The sequence below is a fragment of the Peromyscus maniculatus genome, chromosome 1, assembly GCF_049852395.1.
Source record: "Peromyscus maniculatus bairdii isolate BWxNUB_F1_BW_parent chromosome 1, HU_Pman_BW_mat_3.1, whole genome shotgun sequence".
NCBI lineage: Eukaryota > Metazoa > Chordata > Mammalia > Rodentia > Cricetidae > Peromyscus > Peromyscus maniculatus.
The window spans coordinates 46,972,174-46,986,455 of record NC_134852.1 but is presented as its reverse complement, the minus strand read 5'-3'; positions in this window follow the sequence as shown (position 1 = coordinate 46,986,455).

The window sequence follows — 14,282 nt, the reverse complement described above, 5'->3', positions numbered from 1 at the left end:
ATAATGGACAGTTGTGAACTACCATAGGGGTGCTGGGAATTGAACCTGTGTCCTTTGGAAGAGCAGGCCTCTTAACCACTGAGCCATTTCTCTAGCCCAGCTTCATATTTTTTTAAGGTAATTTCAAACTCCTCGGAAATACTGGCAATGGTTATACAGTATCCTTTATATCATTGCATTGGGTGGGGGGTGTCTTTTAGGCAAGTTCTTATCAAAGCATTGCAGTGAATATGCTTTTGTTACTATCTCCATAATTTGGATTTTGATAGTCTTTGGATTATAACAGATTCCTCCGGAGGGAAATGGCTGGATTTAAAAGTATGTTGTTCACTCAAAATTTCTCATTAATTTATCCTCCAAGGTTTGGCATGCAGATCTTGTGGCATCCTCTCCGGCATACCGGCTATCTGTTTAATCTGGGTCCAGGCCTCCCTGGTTGAGAGGGGCTCCCTGCAGGCTGTGTCGCCACCAGTAGCTGGTGGCAGCAGGTGGCAGGGCACACGCGGGGGTGTGACACCCACCTGCTCCTGCTGGGGAGGAGGCAAAGGGGAGCAAGCCGAGGCGGGGACCCAGTAATTATAAAAAGCGGCCATCTGCTCGGAGGCTGGTTATTAACCTGCATCGGGTGCTGACGTGACAGCACCAGAGATTTTTTTTCCACAGGCAGATGGTGTATTTTCAGCTAGACTTGACTTTGATTCTGTGTTTGGAGATGCAGCCGGAGCCTGGAAGGAAGTGCGCCTGGAGTGATGCAGGGCACTGTGGCTAAGGATGAAGGGCAGAGGTCCTGTGGCCAAGGATGCAGGATCAAGGAAGGAGGCAGGGAGGCTAGAGCCGGCTGCGACCGCTCAGCGGAGATTATGAGGTGCCATCTAGCGGCAAACCGCCCACTTTTCCTCAGCTCGGATCGCAGCGCCCTCTCGTGGTCACCGTTCAAAGCCCAGGATGCAGCCACATTGGGGTCTGGTTTATGAGCTGGGGTGCAGAGGGCTTGAGGACTTCCTGAGGTTTTAATTAGCCTAGAGCAGAACATGGGCTGGGTCTCCTGCAGCCTTTTTTGCATACAAAACCGGATGTTCTCCATTCTAAGCAATCAACATATGGCGATTAAGAAATGCCAGGATTCATCTCATCCTGGGTCTGTCTGGTGTCTCCAGTTTGTTGGGAGGAGATAAGTGGCTTCATTAGCCAGAAGAGGCTTCTGAGGCCGTTATGATAATGGTGGCTTGGCTAGCTGAATCACAGCCTTCAGTTTAGCTCTGGCTACCCCCAATCTTGGCAAATGAAATGGGGAAAAGGTGTTTTTCTGCTATTGATGTGATAGCCATTTGTCCTATTATTTTGAGTTTAATTTTTTTTTCACCTTTTCACTTTTTTTTGTTTGTTTTTTAGAGACAAGGTTTCTCTGTGTAGTTTTGGTGCCTGTCCTGGATCTCGTTCTGTAGACCAGGCTGGCCTCGAACTCACAGAGATCGGCCTGGCTCTGCCTCCCAAGTGTTGGGATTAAAGGCGTGAGCCACTACTGCCCGGCTCTTTTACTATTTTTTAAGACTTTATTTTTATGTGTATGAGTGTTTTGCTCACATGTATATCTGTGTCTTGTGCATTCTGGAACTGGAGTTATGGGTGGTTATGAGCTGCTATGTGGATGCTGGGAATTGAACTTAGGTCCTCTGCAAAAACAAGTGTTTTAACTGGTGAGCCATCTCTCCAGTCCCCTTAACTTTTACTTAAAAAAATATTTAGTTTCGTTAGGTGCAGGGGCACATACCTTGAATCCCAGCACTCTGGAAGCAGAGGCAGGCAGATCTCTGAGTTTGAGGCCAGCCTGATCTACAGAGTGAGTTCCAGGACTTCTGGGGATATATGATGAGACCCTGTAACAAATAATGCAATATGAATCAATAATAACAAATACAATTTTATACATACATATTTAAAGGTTTATTTTCATTTTTAGTTGTGTGTGCTTACTGATGTCTGTGTATGTGTACGAAGTTCATGAGCCCTTGGGAAGGACACATGAGAAGGCATCAGATCCCCTGGAACTGGAGTTACAGATGGTTTGAACTGCCATTTGGGTGCTAAGACTTGAACCTGGGTCTTCTGGAAGAGCAGCCAGTGCTCTTTACCCTCAGCACCATTTCTCCAGCCCTATGATTTATTTATTTATTGATTGATTGATTGATTGAGACGGGGTCTCATTATGTAGCCTGCTTGGCTTGGAACTCACTACGTAATCCAAGATGGCCTTGAGCTCACAGAAGTCCTCCTACCTCTGCCTCTTGTATGCTGGGATTAACGGTATGGACCACCATACCCAGCATAACTGCATTTTATTTTAAAAGTAAGAATAGTGGGCCAGTGAGATGGCCCAGTGGGTAAAGGTGCTTGCTGCGAGGCCTGATGACCTGAGTTTGGTCCCTGAAACCCACATGGTAGAAGGAAAGAACTGACTCCTGCAAATTGTTTTCTGACCTCTCCACACACTGTGGTATATGAGTGCATGCACATACAACACAACCCACACACATAAATTAATTAATCAATCAATCAATTAATTAAAAAAGCCGAGTGTATTGGTGATATCTGTGATCCTAGCACTCAGGAGGCTGAAGCAGGAAGACTGCATCATCTTAGGATTGTTCTAGAAGCAGTGGAGTTATAGATTTTAAAGAAGCGGCATGCCTATGGTTTGGAAGGCTTTCGTCCCCAGCTGGTGGTGCTGTCTGGGAGGTTGTGGAACCTTTAGGAGGTGGGTAGGGCAGAGCTGGCCCTGAAGGTTACACTGTCCTCTGGTTCCAGTTAGTGAGCCTTCTCCTCACTTAGCCAAGGAGAAGAAGGACCCCTGCAGGCTATGCACAGTCTCTCCTGTTTATCCACCACCAGGATGGTCCTCTGAAACAGGAGGAAAAGTAAACTCCTCCTTCCCTAGTTGGGTTCAATTGGGTATTTTGTCACATCGTGGAAGTAGGTGGGTTTTAGGAGGTGGGTTTTACATCTCAATAAGACTGTTAAGGGGACTGAGAGATGATTCAGGAGTTCAGAACACTGGCTGTGCTACTTGAGGAGTGGGTTCTTAGCACTCACATTGTGGCTCATAAGAGTCTGTAACTCTACCTCCAAGAGATCAGATGCTCTCTTCTGACCTTCATGGGACCAGTATGCACGTGATGAAGAGACATATATGCAGGTAAAATAAGTATTTTTTTAATTAAAAATTAAGGCTGTTAAAATACTACACAAACTTCCTCTGGCCTCTCTGGCCTCCAGCCACTCACTGCCTGTCTCTGTTCTTCTAATTGTGATAGGATTCCTCAGGGGCATTTCCAATGCTCGCTATACCAGGTCTGTCTCTTCCAATCCACAGTTCTTCCCAGCAGCCATCTTACCAGACACCCCATCTCTGGCCTCTATGTTATTAAACCTGGGCTAGATCTCATTTTCACTTTCCTTGGCTGGTGGGGTGGGGGTGGGGCATGGTTGCACCATGCACAGTTAATAATGCCATAATCAATCACTTGACTTTTTGGACACTTGCTCTGTTTTTTTGTTTTTTGTTTTTTTTTTAAAAACAAAACAAAACAAAACAAAACAAAACAAAACAAAACAAAACAAAACAAAACAAAACAGGGTTTAGTGGCCCTGTTGACTTAAAACTTGCTATATAGACCAGGCTGGACTCGAACTTACAGAGGTCCACTTGCCTCTGCATCCTTAGTGCTGAAGTTAAAGTCATGTGTCACCACACCTGGCCTCTCTGAAAGGATTAAAAAAAAAAAAAACGAGGCAAAGTGGGTACCTTTTGGTGGGCCCTGCCAAGGTGTGCCACTCAGCAAACATGCCACATGCAACAGAATTAGTGCAAGAGGTTTTGGGGGGGGGGCGGCGGCGGTGGTGGCGGTGGCACAAGCCTTTAATCCCAGCACTTGGGAGGCAGAGGCAGGTGGATCTCTGTGAGTTTGGGGCCAGCCTGGGCTACAGAGTGAGTTCCAGGAAAGGCACAAAGCTACACAGAGAAACCAGTCTCAAAAAAAATTAATTAAAAAAAAATAATTGGAGCTGGAGAGATGGCTCAGAGGTTAAGAGCACTGACTGCTTTTCCAGAGGTCCTGAGTTCAATTCCAAGCAACCACATGGTGGCTCACAACCATCTGTAATGAGATCTGGTGCCCTCTTCTGGCCTGCAGTCACATATGCTGTATACATAATAAATGAATAAATCTTTAAAAAAAAAAAAAAACTTTAAAGAAAAAAAAAAAAGAAAAGAAAAAAGAAATACTCAGGAGAGTGTGGGGGCAAAGGTGAGTGTGGTCCCAAAAAGGCTGACAATATTGTGACCAAGCAGAGATGCAGAGCAAGCAAGTATAACCAGAAAAAAAGTGTGAGAAAAATCTCGCTGCAAGAATGAAGAAAAGTATCAGGGTCTTAGGTGGGAAGAAAGGGATCCAGTCCACTCCCGTGACAGAAACTGGCGAAGGAACTGTAGGACCCGAGTGAGATGTCAAAACAGAATAGGTAGCTCCCGTGTCCAAAAGAAAGTCAATGGAGCTGGGCGGTGGTGGTGCACGCCTTTAATCCCAGCACTCGAGGGAGGCAGAGGCAGGCGGATCTCTGTGAGTTCCAGGCTAGCCTGGTCTCCAAAGCAAGTTCCAGGACAGGCTCCAAAGCTACACAGAGAAACAGAAACACTGTCTTGAAAAACCAAAAAAAAAAAAAAAAAAAAAAAAATAGAAAAGAAAAGAAAGTCAATGGACTTACCCCTTACCTGCAGGGTCACCCCAGGCTCAGAGAGGGCAATGGGAGTCAGCAGGTCTAGGCCAGGTCAGTTCTCCACCAGGCTTAGGAGTTCTCAGTTGCCCGAGTTGCTGAAGCTGGACCTCCATGGCATGACATAGAGGATGAGCCTGCATGGGGGGCATTCCAATTTCCAGTGCCCAGGCTGTCGGCAGACAGGGCATGGTCTCCTGGGTGGCTGGGGATCAGGGCAATACTGTGACCAGTGGCCCTGCTCGCTGCATTTGAAGCAAGTTTTTGGTGGAGTTGACTTGAGCTGAGCTCCAGCAGGATGGAGCCTCGTGGCCTTGTACTTCCCTTGTACCCCTTGTAGCCTCAGATCAGCTGCTAAGGCTTGGTCTTGGAGCGTATTCTATTGCAGCCTTGGGTTGACTCGGCTGTCATTCTCGAGCATTAAAAACTTTAGAAGCCATTTTCACCAATTCCTGTAGGGGAGTTTGGGGATCCTCCTCAGCCTTTTTAAATTTTTTTCTAGTATCTGGCGCTGACTGAGAAGTGAAATAGGTTGGAAGGCAGGAGTCTGGCGAGACCGAGTCTAAGAAGAAACTGGGGAAGATTTCGGGGTGTTAGGCCAGTGTGTAGGCTGAGGCATTGAGAGATGGGGGGGGCAGTAGGGGGAGAGGAGGACAGGAAGGAGGGTAAGGAGGAGGAATTTGATCTTAGATTTGTGGCCCCTGAGGAGGAGGTTGGGTAGGTAGAGCTTGGGGGAAGTGGGGAAGGTGTCAGTGTCTCCAGCCCTGAATGGACTGGTGCTGGCTTCTGTAGGGAGGTCTGGAATGCCGAGTAGAGAGGGTGGGAATGTAGAACCCAAAAACCGTGGACATAGGGCAGCTCTGTCCAGTTGCATCAGCCCCAATTTGAATAGATTTTGTAAAAGACCCCACAGGGGCATTTGGGGATCAGACTTTGGATGGCAAGTGTCGTTTCTCAAATCTATGCCTGGGACCTGGAGCCTAGCACAATGCGTCCACTGTGGTAAGTCTTGGATCAAAAATGGGGTTGGGAGTGGGAAATTCCCTTCAATAGAACATTTTCTGGAGAAGGGGTCCCACAGAACAAAGGCAGCCCTTTGCTCCAGAATGGGTGGGGCATAGCAAAGGCAGCCCCGTGCTCTGGAACGGGTTGGGGGCAAGACACCCAGAAAAATGAAGAGGCCCTGGGCCTCCTAGGCAAGGACTTGAAAAGGCAACTTACCCAGCTAAGAGCCGATCTTAGTCTGGCAGAGAGTAGATGTGGGGGAGAGGGGTGTTTTCCCACCACGGGGCCCTGGTCCAGTGGGGGGGGGGGAATCAAACCCCTCTTAATGGAACCTCCAGATGATAAGTCTTTGCACCCTGAAGGCCTCTCTGCTGATGCAGCAATCCAAACTGAATTAAACTGAATCACACAGAATTGGAAGAGCCCAGGTTTAATTGGTAAAGTGTTCCTGGGTGACTCTCCAGCCTCTCAGAGAGGAGACCTGAAGAACCACAGTCTGTTTTCTGGGATGCAGCTAATATACCCTGTGGGAGTGGTCTTGAGCTTCTCTGGGGGAGGAGCTGGGTTTGGTGGGCTTTGAAGGGGCAGATTTAGGGAAAAAGATAGGGGAGGGGAGCTGAGGTGGATCTTCCACCAGACTCCTTCCAAACAAGGAGAAGGGCTTCTGAAAAGGGCTCCAGAAGTCTAGAAAATAATAGCAAGAACTGACAAATGGGATCCTATGACATTTAAAAGGTTCTGTTCAGCAAAGAAAACAACAGCAGAGCCAAGAGACAGCCTACAGAATGGGGAAAATCTTCTCTAGCTATAAATGTGAAAGGAGGCTACTATCTGGGATCTATAAAGAACTTAAAATATTAAACACTCAAAAGCAAATAAACCAATGGATAAATGGGAAAATGAATTTAACAGACAGTTTTTTGTTTGTTTGCTTTTGAGACAGGGTTTCTCTGTGTGACAGCTCTTGCTGTCCTGGAACTTGTTCTGTAAGCCAGGCTGGCCTTGAACTCACAGAGATCCACCATCCTCTGCTTCCCAAGTACTGAGGTTAAAGGCATCCACCACCATGCCGGTCTTTAACAGACAGCTCTTAAACAATGTTCAGCATCCTTAGCCATCAGGGAAACACAGAGAGATGGCTCAGGGGTTGACAACAATTGTCACCCCCTCCCCACCAAGGTTACCCATCTACATTTATATTTAGGTCCTGCACATGACCAGGATTTAATGTAAACAAGTTAATTAATTTAAAAAGAGAGATGCTTTGTATCCCAATATGTGCTCTATTGTGATGAAGCTTCTGTCTCTGCCTATGTGTGCGTCTCTCTCTCTCTTTATGATTCTGTCTCTCTTGTCTCTGTCTCTGTGTATATGCTTGTGTTTATGTATGTGTGTGTGTGTGTGTGTGTGTGTGTGTGTGTGTGTGTATGAGAGAGAGGCTCACAATCACCTGCAATTCCAGCTCCAGGGGATCCAAAACCGTCTTCTGGCCTCCATGGTCACCCACACATGTGTGCATGCATGTTTGTGCGTGTACACACATACACACACACACACACACACACACACACACACACACACACACTACAAATAAATCTTTTAAAAAAGAAAACAAATGACCACAAATGCTGGTGAGGATGTGGGGAAAGAAGAACCTGTATTCACTGCTGGTGGGAGTGTAAACTGGTGCAGCCATTATGGAAATCAACATGGAGGCACCTCTAAAAGCTAAAATAGAACCACAAAAGGAGTCTAAGTCAATATACACAACCGTGCTCAGTGTTGCTCTATTCACAAAAGCCAGGAAGTGGACCCAGCCCAGATGTCCATCAACTGATGAATGGATAGAGAGAATGTGTTGCATATGCAAAATGGGATTTTACTCAGGCATAAAGAGATTGAAATTAGGGGCTGAAAAGACAGCTCAGTGGTTAAGAGCACTGGCTGCTCTTCCAGAGGCCCTGGGTTTGATTTTCAACACTCACATGGCAGGTCACAACTGTCTGTAATTTCAGGATGGGGGTTGAATGGAGGGCTGACATCCTCTTCTGGTCTCTATGGACACTGCATGCATGTGGTGCGTGTACATACATGAAGAAAAAATACTCATACACAAAAAGTAAAAATGAATAGAAGAGATTGAAATGTTGCTTGCAGAAGGCTAGATGGACATAGGGGTCATCATGGTAAGGGAAATAAGTCAGACAGACCCTGAAAGACAGATGTTGGGCGTTTTCTCTCATGTGCAGGATCTAAATATAAATGTAAATGGGTGACCTTGGTGGGGAGGGGGGAGCAAAGGGAGGGTTAATGGGTATAAGAGAAGGAAATGTCATATCCAAGTCCCAGAGACTGTTTGTTAAAAGGATTTGCAGCTGTAACAAAGGGAAGAATCTTACGATGAGTCAGGTGGGTTCATAATCCAGAGACAAGCATGTGGTTCATAAATAGAAAGCTGTGTGTCAGGGCATGGTGATCTTAGCACTCAAAAGGCTGAGTCAGGAGGATAATTTGTTTGAGGCTAGCCTGGGCTACATAGCAAATCCCCCACCTTAAAAAAATAAAATAAAATAAAATAAAATAAGAGTAACATTGTGGTAATATGATGATGTGGGTGGAGATTCAGGGATGCAGCCACAAGCCAAGACCTAGATCTGCCAACAGGTAGGAGGGGCAGGAAGGCTGCTCCCCCAGGGCTGTTGATGCCTCAGATTTGGACTTTAGCCTCCACAGCTGGGAGCACATCCTGCTGTCCTAGGCCACCACAGTCCTCAACCGTCTCAGGACCTTGACATGTCTGTTTCAGCTTTCAGAGCATCTGCCCTTGCTCCCCACCCAGGCTTTCCTGGGACTCCTGGCCTATGAAGTTTCCTAGGACTTCTGCTCCTGGGGACACACGTGCTCCCTTTGCTGCAGCCTTGCTGACTGGTCACAGTGTCCCCAGGGCACTCCATCTGTCGGTCCTGGCCCATCCTCTCCCACCTCCATTCCTACACCACAGGCTGCCTATCCTAGAGGGCCTGCCCTCAGCTATCTGTCTTTCTGGCCTTTAGCATCTGCTGCCTGTGACATCAGAGAGGCAAGGCGAAGTCACGTGACATCAGGCTTTATGAATGATGTCAAGCTTTACCCATAAGTTGGTCTGTGTGTAACTGTTAGTGTTGGCACAAGCTGTGGCCTGCTTAAATGCTTTAAACACATATCTCCTATGCCCTACAAGTTTCATTCTACCTACTCATTGTGGAAAATTCTTAAACAGAAAGGCTGGAGCTGAATATAGTGGTACTTAACTATAATCCCAGCACTCAGAGGCTGAGGCAGGAGGATCAAGAGTTTAAAGCCATATAGCAGCTATGTAGTAAATTCAAGGCCAGCCTGGGCTACATAAGACCCTACCTCAAAACATAAATAAATAAAAATAAAAAACAGGGACTGGGAGTTAGCTCAGCTGGTAGAGTGATAGCCTAGTATGCACGAGGCCAAGGATTCATAAGATGTTTAAGGCCAGCCAGAGTGGAGCTGGGGGTCTAGTACTGTAATTGGGAGGTAGAGTGCTTGGCTCCAGTTCAAAGCCCTAGCATTACAAAGAAAAACAACTGAGTGTGGTGGCACAAGGCTTTCCCTCCCTCTAAAGCAATATTTTTATTAATTCTTTGAGAATTTCATACAGTGTAATTTGGACATATTTACTCCCTTCAATTCCTCCCGTAACCACCCTTCTACCCTCCCATTGAGTCCAACCCAACTTTGAGCTTTATCCTTCTTTTTGTTCACATCAAGTACAATTTGTGTTGCCCACCTCCAACCTCAGTACCTAGGAGGCAAAGGCAGGCAGACATTGTAAGAGCCAAAGCTATGTTTTAAGTTTTAATTAGTGTGCCTAAGAGATCCATATAACAAAAACAGCTCTAACCTGTAAGCCCTTGCCCAAGGATAGATACTTTCTGAAATGCTGGTGGCTACTTTTAGTGGGAGATAACTAGCCACATGTTTTCACTCTCCTAAACAAGTTTGTTTGACCCAACTGCATTGGATGTGCTTGATCACATATAGGTAGAATGTACTGGGCAGGAAATATATCAGGATGTACACTTGCCCCTGATTGGACCTAATGGGAAATATGATGGCTGGATGGTTTTACCTTTTTAAACCTCTCCAAACATGAAACATGGCCATTTTCTGGGAACCCAGATATGCACCTGGTCAGAGTCCACCAATCTGGTCAGTATTTAATTAAAACTTGCTTCAAATTTGACTTTAAATTGTGACAGTGGTCTCAACCAATGGGATTAACAATATCTCTGTGAGTGTGAGGCCAACCAGGGCTACATAGTGAGACCTGTCTTGAAACAACCAAGCAAGCACCTTCCTGGACTTATGATGAATGGGCTGAAGGACAATGAGAGAATGACATGCAGCCAGTGTCGGTGGCGGCGGCGGCAGCGGCGGCGGCGGCGGCGGCGGCGGCGGCGGCGGCGGCGCGGAGGTGGCACACACTTTTAATCCCAGCACTTGGGAAGCAGAGGCAGGTGGATCTCTGAGGTCGAGGCCAGCCTGGTCTACAGAGTGAATTCCAGAACATCCAGGGATACACAGGGGGAAACCCTGTCTCCAAAAGCAAAACAAACAAACAAAATGAAAGAATGACATGCAGGTTACACCAGCAGGTTTTTGTGTGTTTGCTTTTACATTTTAGCAAAAGCATTCCACAGAGTAATGATGATCATATGGGCAGAGGGTCCCACGGGGAAGTGGTTCTACCCTTCAGGGACATGTGTCAATGTCTGCAGGCATTCTGGTTGCCCAGTAAGAAAAGAATGGTGCCGGGTGGTGATGGTGCATGCCTTTAATCCCAGCACTTGGGAGGCAAAGCCAGGTGGATCTCTGTGAGTTTGAGGCCAGCCTGGTCTACAGAGCGAGATTCAGGACAGGTACCAAAGCTACACAGAGAAACCTTGTCTCGAAAAATAAAAAATTAAAAAAAAAATGGTAGTGGGCGCCAAGCCAACAGCTCACTATCCTCTGGTTCACAGACAGACAACACCAAACAGGCCAGCCCCGAATGCTAGCAGTGCTGGGCCCAGAGAGCATTAGCTTAAGATGATGCCTAGAGGCTGGAGCCCTGAGATGGTTCCAGGAGGCACTGACAAACTGCCTGTCTATCGTTGCTTAATGCTAATGCTTTATTCCAAAAAGAACACATGTATGTGTCATGTATGTGCCATAAGGCAGATAAGATAACCAAGGCCGGCAAGAAGAAAAGAGAGTCAGAGTGGACCCTGGGGCCCTTGTGCTAGGCCTGGTGGGAGTGATGTCACTTGCAAAAGCCAACCAAGATCAGTCCTGTGGACTGTTGACACTCCCTTCTATAAGGAGGGAGCTGGGGGGTCATGAGGTCCTCACCTTAGTACCAGCCATTCCTCTCAGACATTTGTATGCAGTTTGACTCTAATTGCACAGAGCTTTGGGGCCTCCAGAGGGGCTAGAGCAGCTAGGCTAGGGAGGACTAGGGGCCAGGGCTCCATTCAAGCTGCCATGGGGAAGCTATCATGCCTGCTGGATGCAGACTTTTCAGTGTGGCTGCTTTAGGGTACCCACACTCCTGCCCACAACCCCACACTCACACTCTGTCAGAAAGACTAATAAACTCATCAGTTCCATGGGGAGAACTTTGGTGGAATCATACTTTGGTTTGTCATTGGGACCTTAGAAGGAGGCGCTAAGCACTGCTTTGTGAGTCCTCTCCATCCCCCAGGAAAAAAAAAAAATTCTTGTGACAAGTAGCAAGGCTTACTTTAGTCACCACTGTCCCGCCACAAATGAGTCAGGCACCCAGGTCAGCTGCCAGATGAACAGTTTTTAGCACCAGGGCTGGTATTTTTACAAACACTCCAGCATCTTCACCAGCCAGTGGGTCACTGCTGGGAAAGGATAGCACTGGGTGCCAACAGTGACACCCAGCTCCGTCAGGCGCTCATGCCAGCAAGACACCAAGGTCCCATTGAGAGGACCCAGGGAAGTGGCAATGCTCTCTGAACCTCCCCACTTATGCCTGTGCTAGCCAGCTGGAACGAAGACTCAGAATCAGGCCAAAGCCACACATAGTGCCATGGCTTTATTCTCTAGGACGAACTTCTCTCTCTCTCTCTCTCTCTCTCTCTCTCTCTCTCTCTCTCTCTCTCTCAGCATCAGGAGGGCCCTGGATCAATACCCAGCTGCCCAGTCCTTTATTCAATAGGGCTTTTTTTTTCTTTTCTTTTTCCATCATTAAACAAATGTTCTACAGCATAAGCAAATGTAACACATCTTAAAACAATATTCTACAATATTTCCCCCTTTTTGTCTAAATAAAAAATGAAAGGTTTTAACTTTAACAAAGCACAACTACATACAACAAAAAGAGTTATCAAGTAAGAATTACACTTACAATATTCAGTCCATTTGTGTTTAGCAAATTCAGAGAAAATACTCCATTGTCTATCTTATCTTAGTGATTTCCAAGCTTTATAGCCAATTTACTTTCTATCATAACTAAGGAAAACTATAACTCTAATTATTTAGTCTTTAACTCCATCAAAGACCCAGAAGGATGTAATATTACCTATCAACAGAAACCTCTTGCTGCCTGCACAGTCACCCAAAGTTCCTCTACAATGTTGGGGTACCCATATTCAGCCTACAGGCCTAGAGTATCTGGCAAACTTTTCAGTGAAGCAGGAAACTTGAAGGACTGTCTTGCCTTGTATTGACAAAGTTTTGTCAGTCACTTTCCTCTGTTTCCTGCAGAATGTCTGGCAGACTCTTCCATGAAGTAGGAACCCTGAAGGATTGTTCTGCCTTGTTTTGGCAAGTTCAGCAGTCACTTTCCTGTCGGTCCTGCATGACCAATTTATACACCACACTGTCAAGCAGTCAAGGCAAAAGCAGTTTCCTGCCCTAATGGCTAATCTTGCCACAGTGAAAGAAAACTCCCTATGGAGTTTCTTCAATATAGGGTGAACCTCTTATGTGGGGTAGTTACAGAGATGATAGACAGACAGAGAAATTGATCTTTAGATAGTAGATAATAGATTCAGATCATTGACTAAGAAATAGATAATAGCTAGGTGGTGGTGGCACACACCTTTAACCCCAGCACTTGGGAGGCAGAGGCAGGCAGATCTCTATGAGTTCGAGTCCAGCCTCGTTTATGAAGTGAGCTCCAGGACAGCCCGAGCTGTTACACAAATAAACCTTGTCTTGAAAAAACAAACAAAGGAATAGATAATAAAAATAGATATCAGTGGAAGATGCATAGATAGACAAGTGCTAGATGGATTGGTAGATGGTAGATAGATTGATGAGGTATTAAAGTAGAGAGGCTGATGACTGACAGATATACATATATAACCTGTGATGCCACGCAGACCTCCAGCACACATGATTGAGCTACTTCTTTCGACATACAGGTCTGTAAGTTGACACTGAACTTATCAAAGCAATAACATGTGACCTCTCCCGCTCTGTAAGGAAGCAGCCTAGGACAACAAAAGAGGACCCCAACCCCAGAGAAACAAGGATTTGACTGAAACCCCCTGTTAAGAGACCAAGACAACCACCCAGCTTACAGGTGCCTCCTTTGTTCTAAGGAAAACAGCCCAGGCATAAAATATAGCTTTTGGGGAGAAATGGATTCTGGTTGTCCACTAGAGTCCTAAGCTTGGATGAGACCTTAATATTTCTACCTGTAAATACTATCCTGATATATCAGAGTTGTTAATTGCCCAAGACCATGTCTCATCATGCATCCATCTTCATTCATTCATCAACATATTGATCAATCCACCCATTCATCTTTCCACCCATTAATCCATCAGTCTCTCTATCTATTTACCCATTCATAAATATATCTGTCAATAATCCACCCATTAATACATTTATTTATACATTCATCTCTCCATCCATCCATTCATTCATCCACACATTCATCAAAGTCATCTGTCATCCATTCACATATACATATATACATACATCAGTGCATGCATGTATCCATCTAAGTATGTATTGAGCTCTCTATTCATCCAGCCATCCATTTCTTGATGACTCAAGCTTGTGTCAAGCTGACAAACAGTAAAAAGCACACTGTCCCTCCACCAAATGAAAGGATTTGTGGGGAAGACTATTGAGATAATCTCTTCAATTTAACAAGCTATAAAGCACACCAGCAAGGCTGAATTCATATGGACAGGCATGTGCTTTACAAACATCATGGCCCCTCTTTGCAGGAAATCTTAACACTGGAGAAGCTGCCGGAGATATGAGATTGTAGTGAAGGCAAAAGGAGATCACTTCAGCCCTCTCCACAAGGCTCCCTGGAATGAAATGAAAAGAGACTGATACGCAGGGACAGTCACAGAAGCGTGGTGACCTAAAGCCAGTGTGGTGCTGATACCTCTGTGTCTTTCTTTATGGAGACCCGGAGATGGGAGGCTGTGGAAATGAGAGCAACCAAAACAGTGATCAACTCT